At 46.3% G+C, this 10,463-nt stretch overlaps 1 protein-coding gene across 7 annotated transcripts in view; it reads right to left on the reverse strand.

Annotated features, from left to right (window-relative positions):
• Positions 1-10,032, reverse strand: part of KAT6B (lysine acetyltransferase 6B) — a 177,028-nt gene extending 166,996 nt beyond the window's left edge. For 3 of the 7 annotated variants that reach the window (XM_037495587.2, XM_037495584.2, XM_037495581.2), the window contains exon 1: positions 9,303-9,498. The gene's annotated coding sequence lies outside the window, so the exon portion shown is untranslated. Of the gene's footprint in view, positions 1-8,214; positions 8,578-9,302; positions 9,499-9,615 lie in introns of those variants that run through there. The other 4 variants (XM_054690181.1, XM_037495580.2, XM_037495583.2 and 1 more) reach the window with 4 other exon arrangements.
• Between the last annotated feature and the right edge of the window lie 431 nt (positions 10,033-10,463).

The raw sequence follows: 10,463 nt of genomic DNA on the forward strand, positions 1-10,463 counted from the left end.
TGTATAAACAAAACAAACAAACAAACCAGCAAACAAATAAATAAAGCATGCCTCTATAAAAAAAAAAAAAAAAAAAAAAAAAACAACCATAAAATATTTGGTAAGACGTTATTTTGTGTGTCCAGCACAACGGTGTAGTTACTAAGAAGTAACAAAGCACTGTTTGGTGGGTCTTCATAAAGTCAAATATAAAATTACTACATGACCCTGCAATTCCACTGGAAGGTGCATACCCCAAAAAACTGAAAATCAGTGCTCAAATAAGTCCATGTACACAAAGCTTCATAACATCACTATTCACAACAGGCAAAAAGTGGAAACGGCCCATCAACATGAATAACAAAGTGTTGTGTGTCCAAATACTGGAATACTATTTGGTCACAAAATGGAACGACATACTGATATAACAGGGATAAACCTCAAAAACATACAGATATTATATGTTACAATGTGGACGAAACTCAAAAACATGTTGAAAAAGAGGCCAGGTTACATATCATATAATCCATCTACAAAAACATCCAGAAGAGATAAATAATCCATAGACAGAAGAAAGATTGGTGGGGCTGGGGGAAAGGTAGGCTGGGGGAGGAGGTGAGCAGCAAATGAGGAGAAACTGCTTAAGGGGTAAGGGATTTTTTTTTTTTAAGATTTATTTATTTATTTATTTATTTATTTATATAAGCACTGGGTACAGTCAGAAGTGTGGGAGGGTGAGAGAATTCACCAGAGTCAGAGAGGAGAACAGAGGAGGCAGACTGACGAAGTACACTGCTGAGGGGAGCAGCGGGCGGCAGGAGAGGTCTGTGCGCCATGTGGGACCCTCGCCCGGCGGCCGGGGATCGAACTGATGCTGCAGAGGCTGTGGGCAGCCTCGCAACCCAGCGCTCAACCACTGTGCCACCGGGAAGGCTCAAGGGATTTTATTTTGTTTTTTTTTTTTTTTTGTTTTGTTTTATTTATTTATACATGCACTGGGTACAGTCAGAAGCACGGGAGGGTGAGAGAATTCACCAGAGCCAGAGCGGGGAGCAGAGCAGGCAGAAGGACTGAAGCACACTGCTGAGGGGAGCAGCGGGCGGCAGGAGAGGTCTGCGCGCCATGTGGGACCCTCCTGCGGTGGCCGGGGAGCAGCCGGGGATCGAACCTGCGCTGCAGAGGCTGCAGGCAGCTTCGCAACCCAGCGCTCAACCGCTGCGCCACCAGGGAGGCCCCGGGATTTTATTTTGGACTGAAGAAAATGTTTCAGTACTAGACAGAGGTTGTGGTCACATTTATGTACTAAATGTCACTTAACTGTTCACTTCATAATGTTTAATTTTAAATCATGTGAATTTCACCTCAATAAGTTATTTTTCTAATAGAGCACTAAACTACAATAAAATCATTGTCTGACACATACTGTGGGCCAGGCACTTGATACAGATTATCAGTAAAAGTTTAAAACAATCCTGTAAGGAAAACAGACTTCACTAAATCATTAAATCATGAGAGATTTTAATTCAGAGGGTAAATCTAACCTTTCCAGTCTCTCCATTCATTTTCAAACCTGACTCCTTGGATTTCTTGTGCTAACGTGCCTTGGGTAACGACTGTAGGTGGCCTTTTGCAGGTTAAACACTAGATCACCATAACAACTCCTTACACCCAACAAAGCTGTCCCACATTAACTGCTCTATGTTTTAGCGTCTCCATAAGATTCATTTCAAAAACAGGGTTCCTCCAATTACAGAAGGAAAAAAGTCTGAAAAACAATTGTGACTACACTTTGCTGAATGTGGACAGGCAGAACACCCCTAGGATGAAAAGTACTTAAGTTAGACCACGAAGAGGAGGTAGAACTGAGCTAATTGCCTGGTCATTCTGTTAGGGGGAAAAGGATGTCCTAAAGCTAATTCCATACAGGCTTTGTGGACTCCACCCCCACCCTAGGCCAAAGCCAAAGACACTGGGAACTCCAAATCCCATCACCACCAAAGGGAAGGTGGCTGGGACCTGAGGGTGGGGTTAAGCAGCCAGGTTGGTATAAAGCTAGACACGTGGGCTTTGGAGGGGTTACCCCCCCATTTTGGCTCTTCGCCAGCTCGCAGTGTCCGGCCAGCTCTGAGAGTGCCTTTGGGTTTCCAGGTCGGTGGATCGGGTAGTACGCATTAAAGACTTTATTTCTATTTTCTCCCTAAGTTGTACATTTTCCTTATTTCCTTTTCCCTTGTAAATAAACCTTTTTTAACCTTTTGTGTATGCCTGTAGTGGAGTATTCGTAAGTCCCTTTTAAGCGCGTGGGTGAGGACCCACAGCCAGGCAACCCGTTCAATATCAGGGCTGCCCTATAACAATTCCACCCAAATTCAGATCCTTCCTGGCCCAGTGCAAACACTTCCACAGAAGTCCTACATCTCTTTGTCTGGCAAGAAGTTTTTAGCGTTATTATTTGACATACATTTTCTTCTTTGTATTATGCTTATTTATGTACTACCCTCATTTCCCTTATTAGATTGTAAATTTTTAAAAAACAGGATTCATGTTTGAGTCAATTTTATGTGCTGCAAGATTACTCAGGACAACCTGAACACAGAAAGGGTGCAATGCCCATTTGCAAAATAAAAGCATCAGTGAATGAATGAAGGGAATCTAAGAGAGTGCACAGATGCTAAGAATGAACTATCAAACAAAAAGACACCAAGTTGATGTGCATGCCTAGGAAGTATGTATTTAAGAGAAATAAGAAATAAAGTTGGCTGTGACAAAAGCCAGACTGAGATGTGAGAACATGACAGATGAAGTAATAGGAAGTCCCTGCAGGAGCAGTGATACAATAAGGCACAGTGGAGTACATGCTTGTACTTGTACACACACACACACACACACACACACACACACACACACACACACACTTGTTAAATGTTTGAATCACTCTGGCAATAGTTTCCATCCAATATAAGTGGGAAGGATGATTGAAGGAACAAACAAAAGCAAGCTATATTTCATCTCTCCAAACATAGATCTTGTTCAACTTATACTTATGAATCTAACTTAGCAGCAAGCCCAGCCCAGACACTCAATAAATGCTAGTTGAATTGAATATTTAATTCCCCTTCTTTTTAGAATAACACTAAGTTCTTTCTCACTACTCATTAACATAGAGAGTTTTCAATTCATAAGCTAATAATGTTTTCCAAGGATTTTCTAAGAGGCTAAATCACCATGAAAATTATCATTTCAACTAATACATATTATATTAATTGGAAGTTTAATTTTTCATGTCATGCTCTCCTAGTTGACAATATCCTTGTTATGTCATTAAACTATAATTGTGTAAATCTGCTTCAACAAACAATAACTGAACCATCAATAAACTATTATGGCTTCCATAATCCCTCGCAAAGATTAGTTTCAACATCATCATCATAAATTAGTAGAAACATGTCCCAAATCTCCTGGTGAAGCCCATGAATGAGGTTTGCGTAGTCATCCCTGCATTTAAGTGCTGAATAGTTTCAGACTCTAAACTTTAATCACACTGTAAGGAACTGCACAGGAAATTTGATCCCTTGTAAAACAGAGGATTTTACAGACAAGATGAAAAGTCATTTAAAGTCATCAGGTCTTTGCAGCCAGGATACACTGATTAGTAATAATGATCTTATAACTAAGCACTTTCACTTAAAAAATAATCAACTAAATTAGTGTCTTTTTTTTCTTTAGTATTTAAAAATTCCTATTCAACGCCAGATTTCTTTCTAATTACAAATTAGCTTTAGCCAGGTTATAATGTCAAAGGCAGAGAACATTAAGAAAAACTTTATTACAAATGTCTTCAAATAGAATATCCAATATAATCTGAAATTAGGGTTTCCCTTAGAAAATCTCAAGAAAACTATAGATCTGTTTTTTTTTTTTTAAGTAAGTGCATGTATATACAAATACTTGCATAAAATTTCAAGGGTTTACAGAACCTCTTGCCCATTCAAGGATTTCTTAAGGCACACTGTCTATTTTAACTTATTTTAACATATGGAGAGGTTAATCACATAATATTAAGTTTCAGAATCATTATCTATACACATGCTTCAGATAGGATATGTTACATTAAAAGTGAGAAAGTTATCCTCCCCTTACTGCTTTTGGATATTTCCAAAGAATAGGTTTCTAAAATCTTATTCAACAAGGACACAGGACATTATTAGTCCCTGAACATTAGTTCAGGGACCAAGTCAGGGACCAAGTACCCACTTTGCCAGCTACCTAAGCACGGGATATTAGACATGTTACTTAATCTAATTCTCAGTTTTCTCATCTGTAAAAAATGAGAATACATCTCATTTTGCAGAACCGTTAAGAGGAACAACTGACATAACAAAAAGGAAAAAAGCAAGAATGGTGACAAACAACATCAGGAAAACAAAATCTCATAAAAGGAAAAAGGGCAATACAGTTAGGTGGAGATATGTAAAAACCTAATCTAGCTGAACAGTCGATATGACCATTTTTCACCTAAGAGACAGGGAAGCCAGAATCAGCTCTTAGTTATAGTTGGAGAGTCAAAATTCAAGGGAAAGAACAGAAGAAAGTGAAAAAGCAAAAACTGATTTGTTATGGTAAGGATGGGGTCAAGAAGAGTATACATTACTCATAATCACATCTTTGAAGGTCAATAAAGTTCATAGAAAGTAATACTACACAGGAGCTTATCTTCTTGACCTGAGGGTAGGAAAAGACTTAAAAACAAGACACAAAAATCACTAACCTAAAGACTAATAAATTTAACTCCATTAAAATTAAGATGTTCTGTTCATTAAAAGACACCATAAAGAGATGAAAAGAAAGCCACAAAATGAAAAGAGGCATTTTCAACACATACACATACAACAAAGAATTTACATCCAGAGTAAAGAACTTATAAATAGTAACAAAGACACACGAATCAAATTAAAAAAAAAAAAAAAAAAAAAAAAAAAAAAAAAGAGGGGCATCTGAAAACAGGAACTTTACAAATGAGGAAATCCAAAGAGCCAATACATGAAAAGTTGTTCAACCTGATGACTACTAATCGGTTAAATAAAAAGTTCACCCAACTGGTTAACTTAAAAAGCTAGTAAGATTAAAAACTAGACAGGACAAGAAGCAATGGGAACTGATACATATCCCTAGAGAGGTGTAACCTAGTAGAACACTTTAGAAAACAGTTTGATGGTACCCAGGAAAGTTAAAGACAAACATGCCCTATGACCAGGGTGAGCACACACTTCATCCTCCAAAACCAGATGCTTTTGAAAATTTGAGATGTTATTATTAATATTATACTGAGACAACTAGCACAAGCTGGGACAAAAGGTCACTCTGGAGGGCTGGCTGGTGGCCTAGGGGTTAAGTCTCAGTGCTATCACTGCTATGGCCTGAGTTCAATTCCAGGTCGAGTTAACCCACATGGCACAGCAGACATCTCCTGTCTGGCCCACTACTTCCTTCAGCAGTGTATTTCAGTAGACCTGCCTGTTCTCTCCCCACTTTGTCTCCGGTGAATCCTCTCACCCCCTGCACCTCTGGCCTACACCCCAGTTCTTCTATGCATTAATAAAATAAAAAATATTTAAATTATCATCATATTAAATAAAAATAAAACAATAATAATAATAATAATAATAATAGTAATAAAAAGTTACTCTGCCTGTGAGCCAGCAAAGCCATTCCTGGGTGTACACCTGAGAGAAACTTTTGTACTTGTGCATCAAACTATAGGTGCAGGAAGGCTCAGAGCAGCTTTATTCTCAACTGCCCCAAACTGCAAACAACTCAAATATCCAGCAACAGTGGAATGGATGATACAAAAATTGTGAAGTAGTTGTCAAATGGTGCTCAAAGATACTTTGGAAATGAAAATTCAAGCATTATATGGAAGAAATATTCCCCCATCACACTTATGCCATCCATGAATCATTTACCAGTCTACAAGCAAAGACAGATCACTATAGCTTGCACAGCTCCACTTTCATGAAACAATTTCCTTTTTTCTCACTTTATACAAATGCAGGCACATATACATACAAGAGGAAACTGAAGGTGTATATATACTAAGGCACTGTAAAGTCATGTTAGGAATCCTATCATTTAATAAAGCCAGTTCAGTTGGCCCAGTTTTCTTTACTGACTGGTATGTGAAAGTCCATTAAAGTTTCTGAAGTGCAATAAAATTATTTTATCAAACATCCTCAACTACCTCACCCTATTCAATACTCAGTACTCAATACTCACCCTATTTATTTATATTTCATACACATTATACCTTATATGACAGTTTCTGTCTTCTTCACAAATAGTGAGAGAGATAAACACTTGGTATAATGGCACTAAAGTGGCTCTCACTGAACTCAGAGTCAGCTGGTAGGCAAAACTTCTACTGACCCTGTCATCACCATCAGTCATTCCTCTAAGTTTCTACCCTTGTACAAGTCTTCCTTTGCCTCCTTCCTTTCTCTCTCTTTTTTAACCATCACTCACCAGCCCAACCTTCAACCCTACATAGTTGTTCTCAGGTAAGAATCTTACCTGTTCTGAAACAGTTATCATTATCCTTTCCTTCTTAAAAACATAAAAAGATTGCCCCAACTCATTTTGATACATGTATGTGTTTCTGAATAAGAGAATGGAATGTCTGGCTTTAAAGATGTCACTGGAAATCTAGGGCACACGAGAAAAACAGAGAATAATGTATTTTACTCCATCATAACCTCCCAGACCCCCAAAAGCACACCTTTTTTTGAAACATCATGGAACTGTGTAATGAACACAACTAATTCCCATTTGCTACTTCTTGTCCATACATGGCAGAATCTTCATATACTCTTCACCTTAAATTTCCTCTTTACCTTTATCCCATTGGTTCTTTTTTACTATTTTCCACATTCATAATTCTTTATCACTGCCTTCACAACCTCTGTCCAACATTCTCTTCATCACCTCTCAATATCCTCTAAGTGCAGGGCTTACACCTCTTATGTGGCTTCTTATGCCCCATAATTTGAAATCTAGCTTCTCCTATCTTTGTCCTCATCTCCAACCATTTCTCACCCTCCGCCCATACCCAACTACTCACAAATTCAAAAATATACAATGTTTCTTCCCAAGGTTGTACAGGAACCTCTTCCTAAAAGAGATCCTTTGCTCCACCTCTCCTGCCCCACCATCATGACTCTAGTTCATATCTCCCCAAAGAAATTCACTTGATCAAACAACAGTGTCTCCCAAACTAATACCTTTCTTTGTCCATTCTCACTCCTGGTGCAGTCGACCAAATTCCATTCACCCAAACCTATTGTCCAGTCCTGTCTTCTTTCTTCACACCAGTCACCTCTTCCTACCTCCAAAATTTCTCATCAACATGAGAATTCCTGCTACAAATACATTTTCCAAGCTCTAAGTAGCCTCCTTTGCTTACATTTAAGTCAGTTCTGCTGTCGTATCTTTCAGAGGATCTCCCAAGCATATTGATCCCATTCTTCCATGTTTTCTTAATACTTCATATACCCCCCCCAACCTAGCAAACCTCCTTTCTATTACATGCCAATCCACCCAAGTACCTCCTTCCCACACAGCAACTGCTTCTCACCTCCTCCCAATAATTTCCTCAATACAACATCTACTCTACATTGTTTTCTCAACTCTACTTAACATCCACCATATCCAAACGGATTCTTACTTGCTCTGCCCATCCCACATCCTCGCACCTACCCTTGCATACCTCTAGGAGCCCCTTCCACATGTCCAAAATTTTACTTCTCCCTACTATAGCTTTTGTACCTGCTTGCACACCTTCAGTTTCTCCTCCCAACTACCCCCTCATTAGACCTTCCCAGAGAGTCGCTGCCCCCCCAACCCCCACCGCTTCCATTTCACTACCACTCAAAAAAAACCCTCCAAGCCCCCGCCTTCGGACCACCGAGCCCCGCCCCCACCCTGATACCGCCCCGCCCCCTCCACCCTCGAGCCCCGCCCCTTGCCCTGGAGGCCCTTCTAAGAGGCGGGGCCTGTCCCTCCTCCCCTTTCCCCCGCCCCCTACCATCACGCTCAGGGGCAGCCTGACCCCGAGCGGCCCCGCGGTGACCCTCGCGCAGAGGCCTGTGGGAGGGGCGTCACAAGCCCCCGACCCCCACCCGCCTTCCGCCCCCCTCCCGCCCAGTCTCCTCCCCCTGGGAACGCGCGGGGTGGGTGACAGACCTGTCGCGCACCACCGCCACCACGCCTGCCGGGGGCGCTGCCGCTGCCTGAGAAAGAAGCCGCGGCTGCCGCCTGGAGGAGGTGCCGTCGCCTCCGCCACCGCTGCCGCCGCCGCCAGGGATAGGAGCTAAGCCGCCGCCATTTTGTGTCCCCCTGTTGTTGTCGTTGACATGAATCCGACATGACACTGATTACAGCCCAATGGAGTCTCATTAAACCCGAGCCGCGGCCCCGCCCCGGCGCTGCCCCATTGGACGAGACCGCAGACACTTAAGGCTACCCGTTGGCCCGCAGGTCTGTCCGTCACACACACACTAACCACTCTGCAGCCCATTGGGGAAGGTGCCTGCCGGTCATCTCGCCTCCGCATAGACACACCTCTCGACCCATCATCCCCCCTCCGGCACCACCCCGGGGGAGGGCCCACTGCCAGTACCAATCAACAGAGCGCTGGGCCCGCCCCTTGCAGGCACCTATTGGTCCAGCCCTTTTTCTCTCTCCGAGACACCGCGCCACCTCTACTTCCACCTACCCGCCCCCTCCGCCGCTAGGAATGGATTGGGCGTACGCGCAGGAGAGAAGCGTAGCCGTATTGGCTGCAGACAACGCCAATCAGAGGACCTTTTCCTTCTCCCCTCCCCCACTCAACCCCAAACCCCCTAGCCCGCAGCTAAAGTTTGTGTGAGAGCTGATCGCTGGCGGCGGCCGCAGGATTTAGGGTGGCGCGCGGGCGGGCACGCGAAGTTAAAATTCGAGGTTCTCCATCTACAGCTCCCACGGAGGAGCGCGCGGACGGGCGCGCCGCCCGGAGCGTTCCAGCCCGCCCCCTCCTCCACCCTCTCGCGTCCCGTCCCGGGCGACTACTCGCCGCCCCCTGGCTCGCATCCTTACCCCCGCACACCCCTACCCGGCGAAGCCTCGGGCCGGTGCAAGCGGAGCGAAGTCGCTGCAGCCGCCTCGCCATCCCGTGCCAAAGGGGAGCAAGCCCCTGCCCGCCGGGCGTGCACCCCCCGGCGCCACACTCGCCCGTGTCTGCAAGCACGTGCACCGCTCGCCGCCGCCTCCAGCCACCCGGGTCCCCGGCTAACCTCGCCTGCAGCCCGGCCAATCGCTTGCTGCCCTTTGTTGCTGCAGCCCGGGTCTCCCCGCTGCCTTCCTCAGCCTCCGCCTCGTCCTTTGCCAGCCGCCCGGTCCGCAGCGCCGCGCTCCCCCCGCCCGGGACCCACCGCCGCGCCTCCTCTCCTCCTCCGCCTCCTCCTCCTCCTCGGCTCCGGGCTGCAGCGCACAGAGCCCGAGGCAGCGCCGCCCAGCCCCGCTCCCCCCGCGCCGCCAGCTCGCCCGCCCGGCCGGCCGGGGGCGCAGCCCGGACCCCGCCCGCCCCAGTCCCCGCCCCGGGGGTACCTGCCTCCGCCCTGGGGGGCTCCGCTCGCGGCCCTCGGGGGAGGGCCGGGATGCCGGTGTCCGCGGGAGGATGGGGACGCCTGGGCCGTTTGGGGCGGGGAGTGTGCCCGCCAGGACTGGGACTGAGGTGCGGTCCTCGCCAGCGCGCCCCCCTCCCGCTGCTGTGGGCCCCAAACTTCGTCCTGCGCCCGGGCCTTGCACCCTCGGGCGATCTCGGCAGTTTTGGGGCGGGGGACGCCTCGAGAGCGGTGTCTACCCTGCTCGGGAGGAAGAGGGAGCAGTGACATTCAGCGACTGCGGACAGGGCACGGCGGCGGCATCCTTGGGCGGGAGTGGGGATGTCAGACGGGGGCCGGAGGGGGAGGCTGCCCCTCGAGATGCCCTCTCGCGTCCTGCAAGGAGCTGGCGAGCGCCGAGCTGCGTTCTGAGTGCTTTCTTGGGCGGTACAGCCCAAGCAGAGGTGCTGGGGGGCGGGGAGAGTTGGGGGAAGACCGCTGGGGGGCCCTTCCCCCCTCTCCGCTAGCCAGCGCTGGAAGGAAGGCTGATGGCGAAGTTCGGTTTTCCAGGCTTCCCCTGGGCCCCCCGAGTTCCTGAGGCCCACATGAGGAAAGCTAGGGGCTCCTCTCGCCGCTCAGAGGAGGCCACTCTGGTGCTGCCCACATGCCTCCCCAAGCCCTCCGAACTCTGAGGAGAGTGTCTCCCCTTCTTACAGGAGAATGGTGGGATGCTGGGAGAAGAGACTTCAGAAAACAGGAAAAGTAGGCTGGAGAAATGGCTCCTACAGAGTTTGACTACAAAGTTTCCCTTTGAGGTGCCATTTCTTCGGGAGGGAGAGGAGAACTATGACT

This window comes from Talpa occidentalis, unplaced genomic scaffold (assembly GCF_014898055.3).
Source record: "Talpa occidentalis isolate TD23 unplaced genomic scaffold, MPIMG_talOcc4v2.1 talOcc4.8, whole genome shotgun sequence".
NCBI classification, from domain to species: Eukaryota; Metazoa; Chordata; class Mammalia; order Eulipotyphla; family Talpidae; genus Talpa; species Talpa occidentalis.